This window comes from Salarias fasciatus, chromosome 5 (assembly GCF_902148845.1).
Source record: "Salarias fasciatus chromosome 5, fSalaFa1.1, whole genome shotgun sequence".
NCBI classification, from domain to species: Eukaryota; Metazoa; Chordata; class Actinopteri; order Blenniiformes; family Blenniidae; genus Salarias; species Salarias fasciatus.
The window spans coordinates 3,426,045-3,447,579 of NC_043749.1; positions in this window are offsets into that span (position 1 = coordinate 3,426,045).

Consider the following 21,535-nt stretch of genomic DNA (forward strand, 5'->3'; position numbering starts at 1 on the left):
TGATTCTGGTGCTTGAAAAGATTAATAGCCCTCCAAAAGAAATGAATCAGGTGCTCTTCAGGGCCTGACTCCTCCAATGGGCGTGCAAATAGAAATCCCTTTGTGAGCTCTATTTCTCACGCGGCGGCTTCGCCTCCCTCTCCCCTTTGTGGCCCGCCGCTCTGTGTCATGTCGCTCCAGGCCTGGCCGGCGAAAAGACGAGGAGCCGGCGCAAAGCAGGGGAAGCAGGTGGCCGTTTCCCTTCGGAGCAGTCTGCAGGGTTTGTTTTTTTTTTTTTTTTTTTTTTGTGGCGGGCCCTCTTGAATTGACTGGCGTATGGTAATGAGGGAGCGAGAGCACGGGATGTGTCAGCGTGTCTCCGGCTGACAGTGCTGACAGGGAGGGATTATCTAAATGGGCTATTTTCATGCTCTTAATCACAAAAGAAGCAGTGAAACAGCCCCCCCCATACACACACACACACACACACACACCGTCCCCTCCCCTCTTCCGCAGTGTGTGGGAGCACGCGCGTTGACGGCGTCGGCATCCGCCTGTCGTCGGTGGCGTTGCCTGGCTGATTCACTCTAATTGGTGTGAGCAATGTCCGTTAAATCACTCCCTAACTCTCGGAGGACATGTGCTATCAGGCGGCTTAATGCTGCAAATTGCCTCCAGCGCGCGGGAGCCGCGTGCGAGCCGGAGAGCCGGGGAGCCGCTTGCTCGCCGCCACGCCGCCTCGTTAAGAGCGCCGGGGTTGCTGGGACGTTGTTAAAGTGCCCAGGTAGCCGGGGAGAGAAAGAGAGAGTCGTCCGGAAGACGAGGCTCAACATGGTCCTGCTGATTGCATGCAGATTGTAAACCACACACACACACACACACACACACACACACACACACACACACTCCCTCCCCCACTTACTGCATTACAGCGCGCTCCCCGAGGACCTGACAGCTGAGATACACTACAGCTTGTCATAATTTCACACTGGTAAACAACAGCACATTTCTAATGAGGCAGCCTCCACACACACACGGCGCCGGCTCGCCTCCCGTCTCAGCCAGTCCGCGCTCCGCCGTGTGTTTCTCCGCGCTCTCCAAAAAAGCTCCGGTCCTCTGTTTGTGTTTTGCGTGCTAAAACAGCTGTCAAACACGATTAATATTTCAGCGAGAGACTTTGCTTGAGGGAGCGTCTAAGTGCTAGGGGAGTTGGAAACAACAAACCCAACACTGTTGCTCCCTGGCTGCGTCTAGCTGGATGTATCCGCCGCCCTCCCCTCCTCCCTCCCGCCGCTTTCACGCCACTGAGCGGCTCCTTTTTTGACTCCGGCGCTCGGCCGACATCAAACGGAAATGAGGAAGGCTCTCCTGAAGGCACCGGCTTCACTTCCAGACCTGGTAGACTGATCAGCCGCTGCACATGTTCTTTGATAGTTCCTTTACAGAGAGCCTGGAAGGCGAGCCCCGGAGGCGGGTGGAAAGCGGCGGCCGTGTTTGCTCTGTCCGCGCTCGGACGGTACCCTTTAAGCCCGGGTGCGGGAGTCCGCCGCTCAGTGCTCTCCCGCCTCGGAGCACAGCGAGCTAACGATGCCTCCCGGATGTCGGCGTGTTGCAATCAGACGGCAAACAAAGGTTTCTCGTGCTCGCACGCCCCGAGCGCTCTGCAGACGAGCTCCCCTGACGCTACCAACACGAGATCTCGACACAGATGAAAGCTGCCGCTCGCATGTAAACACTCAAACGCGCGCCGCTTCTCCTCTGAACCCGCTCGGCTGTGTCAACGGCGGTGATTCCGCTGACATGTTGCAAACAAACCCGCGGACCATCCAGCCTGAAAGCAGCCGCTGGAGCAGAACAGGTAGTTTATTCAGAGGGGATCTTCTGTGCTCATGTTCGAGGTGTTTTAACGTCCTGACACTGATTCAGCCGACGATGGTTGAAGCCACTGAAATCTCAACTTTGTGAGAGCAGCTCTGAAGGTGGAAAACCAAATCTATACACCTGCACATCAGGATGAAGTAGTTGGAACCACATCAGCTGTTGGACATCTAAACAACAATTCACATATCTTCAACAATTTCACTCCAGCATCATTTGAGTTTTTGCTGTGCTTCAGACCTGAGAGACTTTTGACGTGGACCCCTGAATTCATAATGTCACATGAAAGAAAATGGAAACGTAGAAAGGAGCCCCTTAAAGCTTTCCTTTCATCGTCCCCTCAGCTCTCTTTGAAGCCTTCCTTCTTATATCTGCTCGGCTCAGCCGGATCTCCATAACACTGGCGTCAGCAAAAAAAAAAAAAGAAAGAAAAGCATTGCCATCTTCCCCAGTCGTGCAGCGCTTCATGCAACTCTCGCTTTCACCCCACCCCCCGCCTGAATCACAGGAGTTGGCTCTCAGCCGTACTCCTGCCCTCCGGGACGTGCCGTATGAAAGCAGATACCCGCATGTGTCGCCGCGCCGATCCTGTCGGCGCTTCACGGTTCGGCTGCCCGCTCGCTGGCACGGAGAGGTGTAGATTACATCTGCGCGGCGCGGCGCCGTGCCTCCCAGCCGACACGCGGCGTCAACGGATTGATGCCTGAGCCTTTCTTTTTAACGCTGTAATTTCTGCCACTTCTCATCAAAAGCTGTGACTCGTGGCTAATGAAACCTTCCAGAAAGCATGTTAACAAAGAGCAGGGCGCCGAATGTGACTGAAGTGTCATTAGTCGTAGGGAGCGCGGCGCCTTCAGCTGCGGCACCGACACAGACCTTCCAGTGAGTGGCAGCTCGGCGGATTCTCCTGACGCCAGAGCCGAGAACTGCGCATGTTGTATGTTAATGCCGTGTCACGCTCTGGGAGAAGTGTCAGATCAGATAAGGAGTGATAATATGGGTACAATCATGTGTGGCCTGGCCGTGCGCCGAGGGACACATGAGTCAGCATTCTTTTTTCTTTTTTTAAGGGAAAAGAATCAGATAAGCGCCTAGTACTTGGATCCATTTACTTGTACACAAGGAGGCGGGTGACTCTTGAACCCTGGCAGTGAGGCTGCTTCGGCTGACCTTTAGCTCCTCTAAATGGCAGTGGATGATTGTGGAGTACCTTTGTGGGCTGAGGATGGACTTTGAGCTCTCAGTAAGTGTACTGCCGGACTGCTCTGTTTGATTGCAAAGAATCTGAAGGAGTTGGAAATGAAGTGGGGGCTGGCTTTAGCCCTCCGGTTCTTATACACGGAAGAGGCAGAAAATGCTGGAAATGGTGTGGTTTTCATCTCGAGCTTGTTCTGTAATGAAGCCACACACACTGGCATAAAGAACAATAGGCGATAAACATTAACCGTGGTGGGAACACGCACAGATGACGAAGTTGGATTGCTTTCAGTTCTCAGTGGTGCAGGGATCAGTCGAGCATGAGGATCCTCCACGTTAAATCCAGTGCAAACAATAAGCTGCAAGCCTAAAGCAAACACTGAGGGAAGCTCCACACAAGAAAGTCCATGATCCATACATTCCTGATGTCTGCAGAGACAGATGTCGATAGATAAAACACCATGAGGTCATTTACTTATGACCAGAGGAAACTGCAATCGTCTTCAGTGCATAGTCTTGATATTATCTCACTGCTAACCTTATCGCTTCTCTAAAGACACAAATGAAAAACTACCAGCTGGAAGATCCAAAAGACAGCAAACTGAAGGCTGAGCTGTGAGATTTAGTTACATATGCTTTCCCCAAAGGTCAGACGGGAAGCTCCGAGCAATAAATCTCTTGATTCCAATCAGAAACATCTGCATATGTTCCATCCCAGATTGTTTCACTCAGATAACATTAACTTTCTCCTTCAGATCAGAGGGCTTCAGATGTGTATTTTCGGTTTTATGTTCGCTGCCTGGTCCTGAGCGTCCTCTGATCTCGGTGGGTGGAGAGAACGACTGAGGGTGAGTATTTACAGGCAGGCTGAAACCAGACTCAACGCGCAGCACTAATCTACCAACAGGGCGATCGATGCGACGGCCGGCCAGACCCAACATTCATCCCAGCTGTTGACTCGGGGGACTCTGGCCTTCACACATCTGCATCACCGGTGGATCCACCAGTGTGTCGACAGAAACCTCTCATTCCGACCCCCCCCCCCCCCCTCGGGGTAACATCAGGACAGGCTGCATGTTCCGTTGAGAATGTTATCAGGAGACAACAGGATCTTCCTCAAGAGCCAACAACTAGGAGATAGTGTGTCACTCTTCCTCATGCGGCCCACAGGAGCAAACTGAAAAAACTGTTCTTTCACAACAAAGCCCTCGTCTCGCTCATGTGGCTTCGAGGTGCCAGGGGACAAGCCCTCTCTGCCGCCGACGAGAGGTGAACGCACAGCGAGCTGCCAACCCCACCAGCATGAGACCAACAGCACCACCGCAACGCTGCTCATGCAAATGGAATCATTAAGCCGATGACAGATGCATTCAAGGGTAAAACATCTCTTTGTGATGTTGCCTGATGGGAGGCGTTGAGAGAATGGTCTGACAAACACTGTAAAGGACATGTGGGGCCTGTTTACTCAAGGTTTTCCAGTGAAAACGAAAACCCTTGGTTGCAATTTGGGTGTCAGTTCACGTGAAACCGGAGCTCGGAGTCTCTAAAAATGAAACTTTGTGAGGACGGCTCCCGAAGTGGAACTTCATGAAAGCACTTTAAATCTGTTGTTGTGTAGATGAGTGAAAACGAGACTTTCTGGAAAACACTCGGGCTCCATTTCCCTGTTGATGACGAAGTTACTGCTACTGCACATGCACGTCACAGCCGCCGTAAATATGTCCTTTGCACATGCACAAGTAGTGTCATGACTCCCAGCCCATCTTCTTCTGGTCCTGGTCCATATTCACCTGGGTCTGGTCCTGGTTCCAGTCCATATTCCATATTCTCCTGGACTTGGTAGTTTTATTGTTGACAGTCACCCGTAATAGTAATCCATAGTAGTGTGTGTGTGTGTGTGTGTGTGTGTGTGTGTGTGTGTGTGTGTGGTTTCATTACCATAACGAGCAGTACCTGCTAGTTTTTAGTTCAGCATAACTGATAATCTGAGCTCTGAGGTGTTTTCAATTGAGCGCCAACATTAGAAAAATCCCCTTTTCCTTCTGCGAGCCGGAGGAGGAAGAAGATTAAACGGCGCCATTTGAGACATTTTGTGAAGGTGACCTGGGCGAACTCACTCGCACACCTTTTTACATGCAGAGGAGTCCGTCAAACACTCAGCATTCAGCTCTGGCAGGTAAATGTTCCCCCTCTCAGAAAGGGCTCGCCGAGGCAGCGGTGAATAAATGTGAGAGCGGACGACTCTCAGTATTCATCTCAGGGAAGGCGCCGGGCGAAGAGACGGCGAGGAGAACGTATAGCCGCGGTGAGCCGGGCGCCAGCGACACCCTCGTGGGGAACGTACGGCCTGGCAGATCCGACCGCCATCCAGCCTGCTGGACCGTCCAACATGCGACAGAAGGCGGCGTGACAGCCTCTAATGGAGAACAGACCTCGCTTCTGGACACCCGTTTCAAGAAGAAAAACAAACATCTTGTCATCCACAAAAACTGTGAGACGTCTATTTGGAAGCCCGATAAAGAAAGTATGCTGAGCTGCTGTCAACTTGTTACGTATCATTTCGTCTGCTTGGCATCGATAGCGCCGACGTCCTGACAGAATGTCGCGGTGGGAGTTTTTTTTTTTCTCACCACCCTCTGGGATTTGATTTCTACTTGTAGAAGAAGATTTTAACCTGGCATTAACATCTTCTGCTTAACTTTCAAGGCTGAGAGTCCATTTCCCCCCGGCGAACAGCCTCTTCCTGTTTGACTCTGCCGTCGTCTTTTTTAATCAAGCGAGCAGGCAGGGCGCAGTTTATCATTCGAGCCATCTGTTGACGTTGAAATGGATGATTTCTCCATTACTCCTCCATCATATTGATTTTGTGTTTGGATAATGGCGTTTAGCCGGCTGTCAGCGGACTCTCCCCGAGGCTGGCGCTGGGATTAAAGGTTTCCGTGCTTGTGAGCGAGAGACAGGTGCACAGGTCAAATCAGAACCAGATCGAGCTGACACCCATCATGCAGAGGGTTATGTCGACGTATGGAGGCACAGCAGTCGCTGTCTCTGTCTTCTGTAGTGACCTAATGGAATTTCAGTGCAACACGGGACAGTTTTTGTAGATGTGGCAGTCTTCACGACTTTAGGCACCGTCTTATCTTCAGTGCAAAGTTTAAAGTTTTTGTTTTGTTGAAACACATGAATTTCATTTGGTGGAAAGTGACGAAAATGTTTCTTTGGCCATGAAGGTTGCAGAACTGTGAGTCAGTGCTTTTTTCTTATAATGCATTTGCAGCCTGATGAAAACATTATCCTACCTTTATACAGTCTGTATGTCTGCTTTCTGCAGTTCCAGCACTTTGAAAAGAAGTGATCTCCCTCACTGCACCCTCCCTCTTTTGAGCCAATATCTTCAGGTTTTTTTGAAAATAAGAAATCAGATTACATGCTAATCCAATTGAAAATGTGTCGTGATTAGACTGGACCTTCATTAGATTAAAGGAGTTGGTGTTTTTTGGGAATGTTAACGGCGTGCTGGCATATTGTTGGTTCTCAATGGTGTGTGTTACAAAAAACTCAGTACAACACATCTCATGACGGTCACCCCCAGATAGATAGATAGATAGATAGATAGATAGATAGATAGATAGATAGATAGATAGATAGATAGATGAAGTCAGTGCCAAAGGAGAGAATAAATGAAAAGTTCCCAGTAGCAGTTTGGAGCCAACAGATCCATCTTCAATACTGATGATATTCTTTTGGGTAAGGCTGAAGGCAGAATCATCAAATCAATAAATTGAGACTGGTTACAACAACTAAAGTAGACTGAAAGAGGAATCAGAAGGAAACCATGAAACTAAAAGAAGCCGTCAATAAGATGATGTCTCAGTCTGAACTGGAGCGCAGTCGGAGCATTGTGTTGTGCTGGAGGCTATGAATTTTTTATTTATTTTTTTGGTTGAAGGACATTCCTCTGTGGTGGACATTGTGATTTGTTACATATTACCAGAATGAGTGATTCCAAGCAACTGGGTGAATTCACGCCCTTATCTCCAGCAGATCATTGTGTTTTTGGGAGCGAGGGAACGTACTGTACCTTCCCTCGCTGCCGTAGCTCAGAAAGCTCTCTCGCTGCTGGCTGGGCTGAGAGGGGATCAGTTTACAGCAGAGGCGTCCTGCCCTCGGGGAAACCTGACCGCACGGCCCTTAATCCTCACCCCATTGAACCCTAACCTGACCTGAACCCCGTCTCCTGCGTGCCTTCACTCCCGTTGTCACGTCTGTTGACCCTCGATAAAGATTCCTTCTGTTTGCTTTTTTTTTTCCCCCCTTACGTCTTTAGATTCTGCAGGACAGTTTTCTCTCCAGTCACATGGATGAGCGCTGCTCACACAACCTGCCCTGGGCTGCTTTCCGCCACACACACACACACACACACACACACACACACACACACACACACTCGCATCAGTGGACAAGGACAAGCTGCCACCTTCGCTGACGTGACAAAGCGGCGGGCTGAGTGTGAAAGTCTGATCTGACACAGCCGCTTGACTCTTAATGGGGCAGTTCTCCTCACGACGGCCCTTCTCACAATGTTATGACCGCAGATTGTTCATGCTCCGCAGAGCCATTAGGGAGACACGCACGCTTATCTGGAAGTACCTCTTTCACCTCTCCGGTAATATATGACGGCGATATGTAGGGAAATGTGTGAATAACTTATAGGGTGTGTTTCCACTGCATTAAATCTGCAGCAGCAGCAGCAGAGAGTCTCTGTGGGGAAATCAGGCCCTGCTTTTTGATATGAACAGCAGGAATCGCTTGATTTAATGGAGATTAGCTTCTGGAGTCTGTTTGCAGACAGTCCAGGTCCCAGGTGGATAAAAGATGCAGGTTCTGCTGTAAACATATCGACTGTTGTTGAAAGATCTTGAACTTTCACTGTTTTCACAGAAACCATGAGAGCAGATACTGACAATGACTGGAGGGGTACAATTCACAGTCTGACCAAAGAGGAACAGAGAGAGCAATGTATCATAACGAACATGTTGGTCGAAAGACCTGATTACTGTAACAGTGGGAAGTTTTGGAACTCTGCGATGTTACCAAACCAGCATGTCTGTGTTTTTGGGTTGGGTTGGGTCTCTTGCTGCCTCCTGTTGTCTGTGAACTCTCCCAGCTGGGAAACGGGACTTTCCAAACGGGTAACTTTTTCAGGCTTAAGCAGGATGAATGGACCGTAGCAAACACTTTTTCACACTCATGATTTTTAAAATCGTTGCATTTGCCACTACATCCAGCGTAAAAATGAGCAGCCATGACTCTCTGGAGGCCAGCGTTTTTGTTACCGTCCGTCCACATGTGCAGAGGAAGCGTCTGCTCTGGCAGCGATGTGCATGCACAGGAGCAGCGGCTCAGGAAAGTTGCAGCGCTTTCATGGAGACCCGGTTGGAGCTTTTTGGGAGCGGTCAGCAGGAATAATGAGAACCCTCGGGTGAGGGCTCCTTCTGTGTTTGAACCCGGTGCTGCTGCAACACCGTCCTGCATTAAAACAACTTTGTGTTGTTTTTCTTGCACTGTGTTTCTTTGCTGAAGTTTGTTGGTGAAAATATAATGCAACATAACAGACCAAAGCTTTAAAAAGCTCAGCAGAGCACAGAACAGCTTTCTTTCTTTCTTTCTTTCTTCAGCTGGACTTGTGGATGTTGTTGTTGCAGCCCTGCCTTCAGCTGGCTCCCCCGCTGCTCTGCTTTCATTCAAATGAATATGATGGCTCCTTTTTTTCGCACTGAGCTGGAGCTCGTCTGAATGCAGCCTTCATCCACGTTCACGCCATGACGCCCGCTAACCTTCCCCGCCTGTCTGCGCTGGTTTGGTCTGCCTCTTTTTTTTCTCTCCAAGCTTTTCCTGCTTGATTCCTCCTCCTCCACCAAAAGGACTCATACTAACTTTCATGAGAAGTTCTTATCGATGAATTCCTCGCAGATATCATCCTCCTGTTGCTGCTTGCTTCTGCCTGGTGTGTTTTTCTGTTTTTATTTTTATTTTTTCCTGTGGTTCAGCATCTGTTTTTTTCCCCCCTCCTCGAGCAGTATTCCTCTACTGGTCTGGCTTCCAGATCCACCGGCGCTTCTTAATAACAAGCCGCGACCTAAATCAGGAAAATATTCACATTTTTCAGCCACTGAATTAAAAATGGCCCAGATGAACAAAATACTACATAATAAGAAAAATGTTAGTTTAATGAGCAGAAAATGGAGACAAAGAAAGCAAAAAAAAAAAAAAAAACTCTTTTATGCTCAATTAGCTCCAAAAGTCTTCATTTTAGTACCTTCTCTATCTCTGTGCACACCAATGAAATAAAATGGATCTTTAATGAGATCTACAGTTTCAAAATGTGAATCGACCTTTCACCTCAGGCCCAGTTTTCAAGTGAAAACGGAAAGCTCTTCGCACACTTTGGGCGTCCGCTGGCATGAGGACGGCGCTGACATGATGTAAAGATTCCAGTATGTGTTTTCATTGCAGCTGGAACGTCTCCCGTCCAAACGCCATGTTGAGGAGGATCTGAATCAACCCTCTTGGCTGATTCTCAAGATCAAAATAATGAAGCAACGTCTCCAGGCTGCATAAATCAGTAAAAGCTTGCTTGGCTGGGGAAAACACGTCTTTGAACCGGCGTCGTCTCAAACAGTTGGCAGGACTCTGGTATGAAGTTGTGTTCGTGAACTTTACCGGGAAAAACAAACAACAAAACAAGACAACAACAGCAACGCTTTGCCAACTTCTTCCTCATTGATAACTCTCATGTGGATTCTGAGTGATGCTGTGATAAAAGCCTAATCACAATATTTTCCTTAACGCCGCTGCAGAAAACCGTCACTGACAGACACACCAGCAGTTCCCTGCCCAGAGTGGAGAGAAGGTCCCAGTTTTAGTCAGTCATGTTGAGGTTTGTCCAAAAACGGATAAAAATTTAGCCTGAAATTAAACTTCAACCACAGATGATGTTGACCTGAGATAAAACCAGAAGACGTGTGTCAATATTTTTTAAATAAAGCACGCAACTAAGTAGATATTTTTAGCTCGATGACTATTTCTGCAGGTTTCCAACCCCTGAGTTTAACATGGTTGGTGAGCTTTATGCACACGTGATGGGTGGAAACTAACGGCGTGAGCACGACTGGATGAAAATGTACATTTCCGGCTGAAATTAGCTCGATGGAGCAAATCAAATTAATGTCCTGAATTGTCCAATTCCTGGAGGACCGCTCAGATTGTGCCGCCTCTGATGGGGATTTAGCCGCCACGCCGCCATGCACCCCAACCCCCATCCCCAACCCCCCACCCCCCATCCCCCCTTTAATCATTGATTTGTTTTGCCGCTCGGTTCGTTAATGATGTTAGTTTTATTTACATGCTTACTTAGCCCAAGTGTAAATTGTTATCAGCTGCCTCTTAATTAAATCAAGTGCTCGGTGGCCACGTGGCGCTCTCTCTGCCAGCTCCCCCGCCCCGTCCCCCACCCCCCCGGTGGCAAGACAGCAAAGGGCAAACTGTCACCCGGGGCAAGGAAATCAGGTGTATTAACAAGTCAATGAGAAATTCATGTGTGTATAATTTCGCAGCGAGCACATCTGACCTTTGTTAATGACGCCACTCAAACCTGCAGGTGGTGTTTCTCAAATGAACTCCCGGGGGACGGGAGCGGCGCATCGCGGCTCGCCCGGCCCGACCGGTAGCAACACAGAGAGAGGAGGAAGCTTAATCAAAGGCAAAGACAGAGAATAAAAGGAAACCATTGTCTGAATCAATTTACATCCCAACTCAGTGGGTGTTCACTTAGTTTATGCTTTTCTTTCTTTCTGTTGAGTCACTTTTTTTTTTTTTTTTGGGTTGGCAGCATGAAAATAGATATCGCTGAATTCCTGTGTGGTATACAAACACGTTTTCATCCCACCGCACTCGTCTGTTCATACATTTTTTTTTTTTTGTTTCCCCCTCCTCGCGCTCTTTCTCCTCGAGCGGCGAGGGAAGAGAGCTAAAGAGGGGGGGGAGGGGTGTGAGAGCTCACCCATTCACACACCGGCTTTCTTCTCCATCAGTGAGGAAGAGAAAGAGCGCGTCGGGCTTTAACACCGCCGAAATTCACTCGTGTGCTTCCAAGTGATGGATCACACGCTCCCCTCCCCCCACGCTCGTCCTGAAATCCTGAAATTCACCCTCATATTGTGTCTGCTCTACCTGGAGCGCTGTTGGGGTTTTTTTTTTGTGAGGAAGGACTCTCTTTCACCGGGGGTGAGAAAGTCCTTGAAAAGCAATTTATCTTCGTCCGTCCGCGGCCGCCACCTTCCACCCGCTCGCTCCCGCCGCTGCTCTCCGCCATCTCCTCCCCTCATCTCCCCGAGTCCTGTTGCTCCATCTTAATTTTCGGCAGCTTTCATCACCTGCTGACTCACCCTCTCCCCACACACACACACACACACACACACACACTGAGCCACTCATCCCGCCTCCTGTATTACTCTGCATCACGCTCTTATCACATCCACTACGTTAAGAATTAAATGTGAAGGCCGGCCGCCGGTCTCGCCGCTTAAATCTCCTCATAATGGAGCCCAAGGGTATCGGAAATTGAGTGTGAAGACTGCATCAAGGTCATTTACCCCGCCCTATGGGATGGTGATGGATGTCTTGTCTGATTGCTGGATCTGGCCGCCCCGCTCGCTCCGGGCAGCTCGGAGCGGATCCCTTCGCGCTCCCGGTCTCCCCTCCTGCACCGATGGCCGAAAAGATGGAGCAGAAAGAGGCGCGATTGGAGGGAGTATTGGAAAAACAATCGGCTGCAGCCTCGGGCAAGAAGAGTTCTGTGACCACATTCTCGAGTAAACATTTAAAGGGATTAAAATAAAACATATTGATCGCTCCATAGATTGTGCGCCATCTGTCAATACGCTAATCTGCCAAATTGACTGCGCCTCTCTGAGCATTGTGCAGCTCCAAACAGCTGGATTCAGTCATAGAAAACCATAAACACCCGGCTGAAACCTCTCCCAAGTGCTTGTGATTTATAATCCCTTGGATCGTGTGTGTGTGCGTGTGTGTGTGTGTGTGTGTGTGCGCTTGTGGGAATTACTCCGGCCTGTGGTTGGACATGTGGGGCTTAGCCCATGCCGTTGTATTGTGGGGCTCAAAAGGCTCTTGGACTCAGATAAGCATGATCTAGCAGGGGAGTAAATCATGTGTCTTTGCCATTTTTCTTGGTCCATCACCTTTCTTGAAAGCGGCGCAGCTGAAGTGGGAGCTGGCGACCCGTGACGACCCTTTTATTCAGTCTCATTTGTCACGTCTCTTTCTGCACAACCATTATGAAGATTAGGGCCCATTTTCCCATTTGATCCACTGTAATAAACTTTGTAATAGGGTGTAGCAATGTAATAAATCCAGGAACTCTGTGGGATTTATGATAGCTCAATTTTGAGTCTCTGAGGGGACATTCTGTACCCGGAGAAAGGTTTCCGCTTTCTCTCACCACTACGTTGGATGAATAATTGCAACAGCCTCTCCCAGGCCACTCGTTCATCCATCCATCCATCCATCCATCCATCCATCCATCCAGATTAAGATGGAGAGAATGTATTGCAGCTAAAAGACACAAACAGTCGTCGACATGTTTCTGGTGTTTTTTTTTTGTTTTTTTTATCAAGTGGATCTGTAAAATGCTGCTTGATATGAAGGGAAGTTATCATCATTCTGTAATATTTCGACTTCAGTGCCACACTTAACCATCTGTGTCGACAGTTTCTGCAGTCTGCAGAGTGTGTGTGTGCATGGGCCACAGCCACTCTGCTGTTCTGCTTCTTTAAATCGCATTTCGTTAGAAGCCTCGAGCGCCGCGATCAAGCCCGTAATCATAAACGAGGCCCCCGCAACAGGAGCCCCGAGCGTCGCCGGCTTTTATCTGATCAGAGGAAGTGCCCCGGTGTGACAACGGGAACGAGGAAACAAAAGACCGATTCATCTGTTTCAGTGGCAGATGTATATATGAACCATGAGAAGGGATGAGTGGCGACTGTGGAGGGTCGCTCCACAGAAACAGATAGGCTGATTAAAAGAATGATAAGTGCTCTGATTGTTAAAGTGTTGTTTGCACCGTGGGGGGTGTCTGTTGGACAAACTGCTGAGCCGGCTTGTTTCCTGAAGCGTGTGTTGTCCGATTTATCTAGTTTCTTAAATGTGGGTTAAGAAATACAAAATAATTCACTCAAATTGGGAACATTTTAATCAACATTCACAAAGGGAATTGAAAAGCAAGCTTCTCATGACCGTATGAAGAGATTATAATTATCCCCAGCAGCACCAGAAACATCAGAGTGATGTAACTCTTCACTAATTGCTGCCCCATCTTGATAATATCATAGAAATTAGTCTGAAATGGGCCAATCTGCAGAAGTTTGGTACTTCCATAAGAAGTCTTGCATTACATTAGGCAAACAAAAATAGACTGTTCCCAAAAATCTGGCACAGAATAGACTTAATTTCCCAAGTGACAGCGGTCCTTCAGACTGCTGGAACTCAACAGCCAATCAGAGGGGGGGGGGCACTCTGCGGGCCTGATTGGCACATGGTAACCCTCTGTGAGACCCAGAGAGAGTGAATGACATTTTAATTTCAGTTATTTTTCTCTACAAATCACAAATTTTGCCCAGTAAAAGCATTTTTTTTTTCCTGAACGGAGAACTCGCACTACGACAAAGCCCCCTGACGAATTCTGCATGGTCTCATCTACCGGCATCGCCGCTGGCAGGTACGCAAGAGAGGACGAATGATGTCCGCACTTTGCAGGTTCTTTTAAATCAACGAGAATGACAAAAATAAGACAAACTCTTAAATTATGTTCTGTCAGAATATCAGGAGGAGGAGAAAGCCATGCGACACCAGCAGCTTCATCAGCGGACACGTTTGGAGCAGCAGAGTTGAAATAATAATGTTGCTCATTGGTTTAGCACGTCACTCCAGAGTTTCACAACTCACACTCACCAGCGATGCTACATGCTCAACACGATCACAGTGTGACTGATACACTCATTAACAGTGAGCTGGAGCCCGTGTCTATGTATAGCCTGGATATGTGCGGAGTATGGCATTTAATAAGCACTCTCAGCGAGTACATTAATGCTCACGCTTGTAGCTAAAAACATGTTATCAGTGTATCCCTGGTCAGAATGTTCCAGCCTGTTGCTTCAGGATTGAGATGCTGAAATGAACCTGGAGAAGAAGACGGAGGAATGCGGCGGTGCGTTCGCCCTGCTGGAGGCAGCGGGCCGTGTTCCAGCCCTCCGCTCTGAGATGTTGAGCTGTCAGATTTTTAATCAACAGGCAGGTAATTGACAAGTGAGGTGTGACTGTCTTAGTCTTTATGCAGTGTTATGTTTGAGAGTTAACAAAGCGTGAGATTGGGCCGTGCCTCCACGCTGCACATTCTCAGCTCGCAGGCCTTTTGTTCTGCAGCCTTTTGTGGAGCCTGCCCTGGATTCATTGAAACTCTCCACTGCTGAGTGAGCTGAAGGAGCTGCTTTTTGTCACACACCCTCATTCTCTGCTCAACACACACAAACACACACTGTCGCTCACACGCACTCACGCAGAGACTCACACATACACACAAAGGCTGAAGCTCTGCCAGCATTTCGTGGGATAATCTACCTTCCTGAAGGTTTGCGAAAGCACCCCTCCCTCCCTCCCTCCCTCTCTTCTCACCACTACCCCGTTTCTCCTCCTCCTCCTCCTCCTCCTCCTCCTCCTCCTCCTCCTTATCGGCTCCAGTGTAAGCAGCATGTGGTTTCCTGCCAACTTCTGGGAGCCATGAGCAGCCTCTCCAAACAGGAACACGCATGAAGACATTCCACCGCCGAAGGAAACAGTGTCCTCAGCTGTTTCACACACCTCCTCCCCCCCTTTCTCCTCCGCTCCCCCCCCTTTACCCACCCTCCCCCACTCCAGATCCCAGATCTTTCCACACGTCCCGCACGGCTCCGCTGGGGTTTGACCGCCGGACAATCAGCACACACATAAACACACACAAACACGCACAGACGCTTGAGAACCGGCGGCCGGCTGCAGCCTTTCAGTGCAGCCGACTGCGTGCGTGCACGTGACAGTGCATGTAAGAAACGGCTTTTTTTTTTTTTTTTTTTTTTTTACATCAAAGAAGTACAATCATTATTTTAAAACCGGTGTTAAGTGTTCGTATCGGCCACTTGAGTCGATACAGGAGAGGTTCTTTGCTTGTGAGGGTTTAAAAAAAAAAAAAACAACTGTTAATCCATGAGAGCTTTCATTGAAAAGCAAGCATTACTCTGAAGGGTGAGAGAGCGAGTAGCTGGAGGGCTGTTAGGTGTCCGGCACTAGAGTAAATTTGTTTAACATGCACTCTTGGAAACCATACAGCAGGTCTACAATGTGTTGAGTTCCTCGAAGCGCTGCCGTACACCCGTGGGACTTCAACATGCAGGTGAAAGATCAAGTGGATCTGATAGTAAAATAAGGTCATTTGAATGTATAAAGAGGTCAGGAGTACTCAGTGGGAGGACCATTTGATTACAACACCGTTAAAGCAATGAAAAATTACTTAATACTCAGTTGTTTTTAATAAATTCAAACAAACTGTGAAGTAGCAAAGTAAGGAAAAAAAAAAAATCCATGATAGGAAACCTTCCGCGCCATTACGTCCAACCGGCGCTTTATTCGGTGTGGCAGTGATATATGACTGCTTACATTTGGAGCGCTCTGCCAGGTTTTGATAGATTTCATTACCTGGATACATATGTGTAACGCTGATGAGATCTGCCCTCATTAACGTAATCCGTCACAGTGATGGACAGCCTTGTAATTTTTCAATCATTTTCCAGATATTAAGACAGGCAAAAAAAAAAAAAAAACCCGTCAGGCTAACGTCGCCTCTGAACCCAGCGATCCATAGAAAGGTATTTCTGGAAACTGTTAATTCATTCACATGCGGTAGCTGGTACCACACAGCGGTGTATTTAACCACCAGAGTCCAATCTATTCTTTTGTTGCAGGACGACGATGTGTATAAAAATTGATAAGCCGTCTATTTTAGGTCACAGATTGATAACGCCAGCCTCTCTCACTGACACCAGACTGCACCACTGGCAGACTGCTGCTGCTGCTGCTGCAAAGTCAAGAGAAAACCAGGACTCATGCAAACAAGGAGCAGAGAAGAAGCCTTTGAATCATTTAAAATTGCATTTATCCGCGCCGTGCTCTCCCCCCTGGCATGTGCGGAGCATCGATTGGGGAATGTTATTGGGGAATTCTGCGAGAGATGATTAATCATAAGTCACTTTTCTCCTCGGTGCGAATGGATCAGCGCCAGAGAGAAAGAGAGAGTAGGTGTCCACAATCTGCTGTCCCACTGCCTTTTTAGCAGCCAATTCTCCCACTTGTGCCTTGCTCTCTCGGTCTTATCTCCGCTCCTCGGCTTCCTAATGTTTTCGAGGAAGGAGTAAACAGAGCGAAATGGCCCAGACGGAGATTCTGAGGGGCTGATTTCTCCTCGGCGTTTTCCTGGGCGTGTGTGCTCAGCAGGCGTGGACGCGGCCCGTCGTGTTTCTGCGTGTGTGCCCACATAAATGATTCAGTGGCTCATTGGAATGACACACTGGGCTCTGTTCAGAGTGCAGAGGAGATTTGGAGGCTCTGTTCAAACCGACAGACTTGAGAGGACATTTAGGATGTTGAACAGATTTATTCTCGCTCTGAATTTAAAAGCCACACACACACACACACACACACACACACACACACACACACACACACACACACACACACACACACACACACATTTGTATCTGGTCTTTTAACACTCGAGCTTTGCTGGAGTCTCTGTGGAAATGTCATTTGTCTTTGTTCTCCTAATAAAGGCTGTAAGCGAGTCATCAACTGCACGGGTGGAATCCTGCTTATTACTGGTTTAATCCTTCAGTTTAAATATGCTGTCATGGTAGAAGAAGAAACTGAATTCAGAATCCAGTGGATTTATCTCAATTTCATGGATATGTTCCAGGTAGGAAGACAGAGCGAGGCCACAATTGCCCTCTCTCTCTCTCTCTCTCTCTCTCTCTCTCTCTCTTTTTTTTTGTCTTTTCTTACACCTGACATTTAATTTTTGGCTTTGCCATTTGCAAAACCCTCATGCAGTGAAACCTCGTGCAGCGTGGGATTGACATGCAGCGCAGTGCGCGTTCACCTTCATCTTCTGTCTGGAATGCTGGATCACGCTCACTTCCAGCATTGTTATTACACCCAGTCACCGGCACTGAGAAAAGGTTTGATGTGGAGTTTTTCAGCTTCTTGAGAGAAGTTACACATTTTAAGACATCAAACAACACTTTTAACAGTAATTAAAGTTGGACAAAGCTGTTAGCGTAGCTTGCAGGATGCCAAACCGCTCCCCAGTCTTTTCTGACTTCAGGACTGAAGCTCTTACTCACTTTTTACATGTACAGATCAGAGCTTTAAAGGCGTTGGAGGGAGAGTTGTCAGCCCGCGCGCTGCTCTCCCCATTAAAACACATCCCACCACTCTTCCTGACAGCAGCATTTTCACCCTGCCTTTGAGAGCGGGTTATTTGGAACAGCTACAGACACCTTTTCCTTTAGATGTGGTTGGATGACACATCGTACAAACTTGTTCACTTCAAGCGGAGTCAGACCTCTTGGGCGAGGAAAAAGCTGTGGCAAATCACGGGGAGAGCGAGGCAGCAGAAAAACACTGGCTTGGCTCTGTGGTTGAGGTTAATAAAGGGGTGAGCCGTAACCGCGGGCGTAGCGACGGCGTGTAAACCGCCGTGTCCTACGCGAGTGTGCCCTCCACACTGCTCGCTCCTTCACCGGGAGAACTCATTGGACGGTCGGAAACACACCTCTCCTCCATCTTTTCCAGCAGATTGGTGGAGGTGAGAGGGGAGCCGGGGCTCTGGACTTCTCAAGATCTCTCTTTTCATTTTGTGTGTGTGTGTGTACAATCAAGTGCAGCACTTTGCATGCCTTCCAGGAGCGACCGTCTGAAAATGTGCGCCGTTATCTTCGTAATTTAAATGATATTGCTCCCTGGTGTCGGGGCGACGGCCGGCGATTCACCCTGCTTTTCAGCACAAGTGTTTAGGGCCCTCTCTGACTACATTTGATTATCACCGAGAGAGAGAAAGAAAGTTATTCCTCTTCTTCCGTATGGAACAAAGTCTTCTATGAGCACTCGCCGTCTGACCCTGTTACGATCCTGATGGGATCTCCCTGAACAACATGACAGCCATGCTGGGAGACACTGAAAACAAATGACAACGAACCACTATTTGCAAACTCTCAGGCTCCATCCCCTTGTCGACTCAGGAGTAGATGGACAATAACAGCGTCAGTGGCCTGGTGGGCTGACTGGATCATTTTCAGTGTTTCTGCCGTTTCCATGTAAACGGGCATCGATTTCACAACACTGCCATGAAAACGCTAACGTTTCTGAAATGAAAATGCAAAACTCATGCCATTTCACTTAAAATGTTCTGTGAACGGGGCCTTAGTAGGTCCAGTCATGCCAAACAGGTTGAAAGGTAAAGACCAGATGAAGAGTGATCCCCTGGCCCTCCAAGCCGGGGGTTTGGCGGTGGGCCAATATCCTGCTCCTGTAAAACTGGCGTGTTACAGACACTGAAACTGGCGTTGCCATTTCACCATCCTGTGAATATGGTGAGATTCCCAACAAACCTGCACAAAAACTTACTTCTGAGCAGGATGTGATCCCTTTCTCCATATGGCCTCAAGCACGGATGATGAATGTTGCCATGAGCAGGAAGGAAGGTGGAGTGAAACTGTTGAGTGGACGTAGTAACCGCTGAGGATACTGAGGAGCGCAGGTGTTGTCACACTGAGCCGACAGCAGCTGATGGACAGACAGGCCACAGCAGAGGCCGAACCTGGGATTCCTCCACTTAGACATCGCTCAGATTTTACACATTCATGCCTAGAAGCAGAACAGCCTCAATCTTTTCACTGCCAGACACTCTGCGGCTCTCTGGAGTTATTGGAATTCAAGGCTGCTTCACGCTTCGAGCGCGGCGCTTGTTTGAGATGAGGGATGCAGTCAGATTGAGTCTGAACACCTCTGCATTGTCGGTAAACCAACATTCTGACTTCATACTTTTTTGAGCCGGGTGGAATTAAATCTTTTTTTGCAGTTTGGCGAGGCCGCCGTCCTCATTCGTGTGGGGAAATTTCCTCAAAGTTCGCTCGGTGCGTCTCGCCCCCCCTCCTTGATTTGTTTCACCACCTTAATGCCACGCTGTTCAAACTCAGCCACTCACCTCTCATAAATAATGAATGAGGGCAAACTGTTTGTCTTGTGAAATCGTCTGTGAGTAATGTAAGCGCCTTGCTCAAGGGTGCAGTTGATGAGGGAGGGAAGAATATGCTTGGTAAGTGCACTTTTCCCACCTTTAGGCCAGAGTGAATCTTTCTAAATGCCTCCTTTAAGACACTCTTTACGCCTGTCAAATGAAAAACAATTAACAATCCTGAATGGACGCTGTGTCAGTTCTGTGAGAAAAAAGCAAAACTCAGTAACTGAAAGCCAGGACTATCTTTTAAATGCTAAATAACTTCATGCAAGTGAGCGCCACATAACTCACAAGTCGAAAGAAAGGAAAAAAGAAGAAGTTTCCCAGGAGCTCGGTGCAGATTCAGCCAGTCTGAATGTCTAAATGTCGTTCTGGTTGAATTATAGTTATCAGTAGGCCATCGTGATGAAGCTCAATTAGAGCAGCATGCTATGAGCTGAGCAGAGGTAATCACTGGGTGGAGGCCAGGCGAACGTGGAAGCTCAGATACTCGCTCTGAGCTGAGGGGGGGGGGGGGGGGGGGGGGGGGGGGGGGAAGGGAAAAAAACCAGGGATTGACAAAAGGAGCAGGAGTCGTGGAGAGCAGCTAATGAGCCTACATGATTCACGCTTGGTCTCCCCACAGAGAGGCTTGTCCCGGGCGGAGAGGAGGCGTGCAGGAGGTGCCGCGGTCGCTCAACACATTCCACCGCTGAGCCTGTCAGAGCCACGAGAGGAGAGACACCCAAAACGCAACAACAGCTTTGCGTTTTTCTTTGAAAACATCACGTAAACGGATCAGTCACTCAGATTATTCCTCAGGTCAGAGCAGGTCAGAGCAGAATCATTTCTTCACTCGTGGAAAAGTTTGGATATTCCCGCTAATCAGACTTTGAGGAGCTTTTCTGTCTGAACTTGAAATGTTTCTCCTGAATAAAGCCGTCATCAGTGAGGTCCAGCTCTCCTCTCACACGACTTCACCCTGCAATTCCTCCTTCTTTTCTAACTTGTCTTTTTCTGTCTTTTGGTAGATTTCTTTACACCGATGGGTCATTTTTCACACAGATACTTGACCTGTCTTTTTAGTTTGATTACATCTAGATGAAAAGTTTCATCAATTCCTCAAATTTAACATGAAAAAAAATATAGCTGTTGTGGAAATTCCAAATGTTGAAGTTTCAGCTATGTGGAGTTTCATTCTGGCAGTAACTGTCAAAGAAAGGTCAACACCTGAAGACTTGAAGCGGCTTGTTAACTCCCACCTCATGTGTTATTGCTCAGTTGGACTCTCGGCGTCTTAGGCGCTGTCAGCTGGGAAACTCTTCAATCCCCCTGATCCTATTCAAGACCATCTGTATGAGAGATTTCTCGTGATTTGTGTAAAGTTTGGAGGTTAACAGGATTTCCCCCAGTTTTCCTGCACTACCTAAAACACTCGATCCTGCTGAACTTCACCTGCCCTGTGCATTTGGAACAGATTGTAAAGGCTGATCTGGCCATGCTTAAACTCCGATCACAGCTTTCTTCCCCTTCAGTCCTGTGCAAACTGAGGGAACTCGGAAAGCATTGAGAGGCATCCTGCCAGGCTCTAACTGGTAGTTCACCGGTTCGAATCCCTCCTGCTCAGATTACATGGTCTGCCAGAGAAGCCGAAACGCAGAGAAGAAGTTCTGAATCAGGGGATTGAAATTCATCTGCGATGGTTTGATTCTTCATGCTGTGCGTCCGTAAGCCAGACGCTTCACCACACGTGCGCTCAGATTTATGTCGGTTTGGATGAAAGCATCTGCCAAATCAATTTGTGCACGCACATTTTATGTCATCTGAAGCTCTGTAAACAGTTATATCAGGCTAAATCTGGCTATTTTAGCACAATTGCTGTTTGTCTACGGGACTAAATAGTGTAATTATGATTTCACTGGCACCCGGGATCTGAGAGAGAGCGTGCACGTGAGCTAAAGAGGTGTGTTTATGTGACGCTTCACTGAGTCTGAGTTTGAAAAGCCCTGTTTTACAGACTTAGCATAAGTGTTTGCGTCATCTGCGCAGTAACGACTGCAGAACAACTTTATTCAGCTTGTGGAGGACTGATTGACCACAATG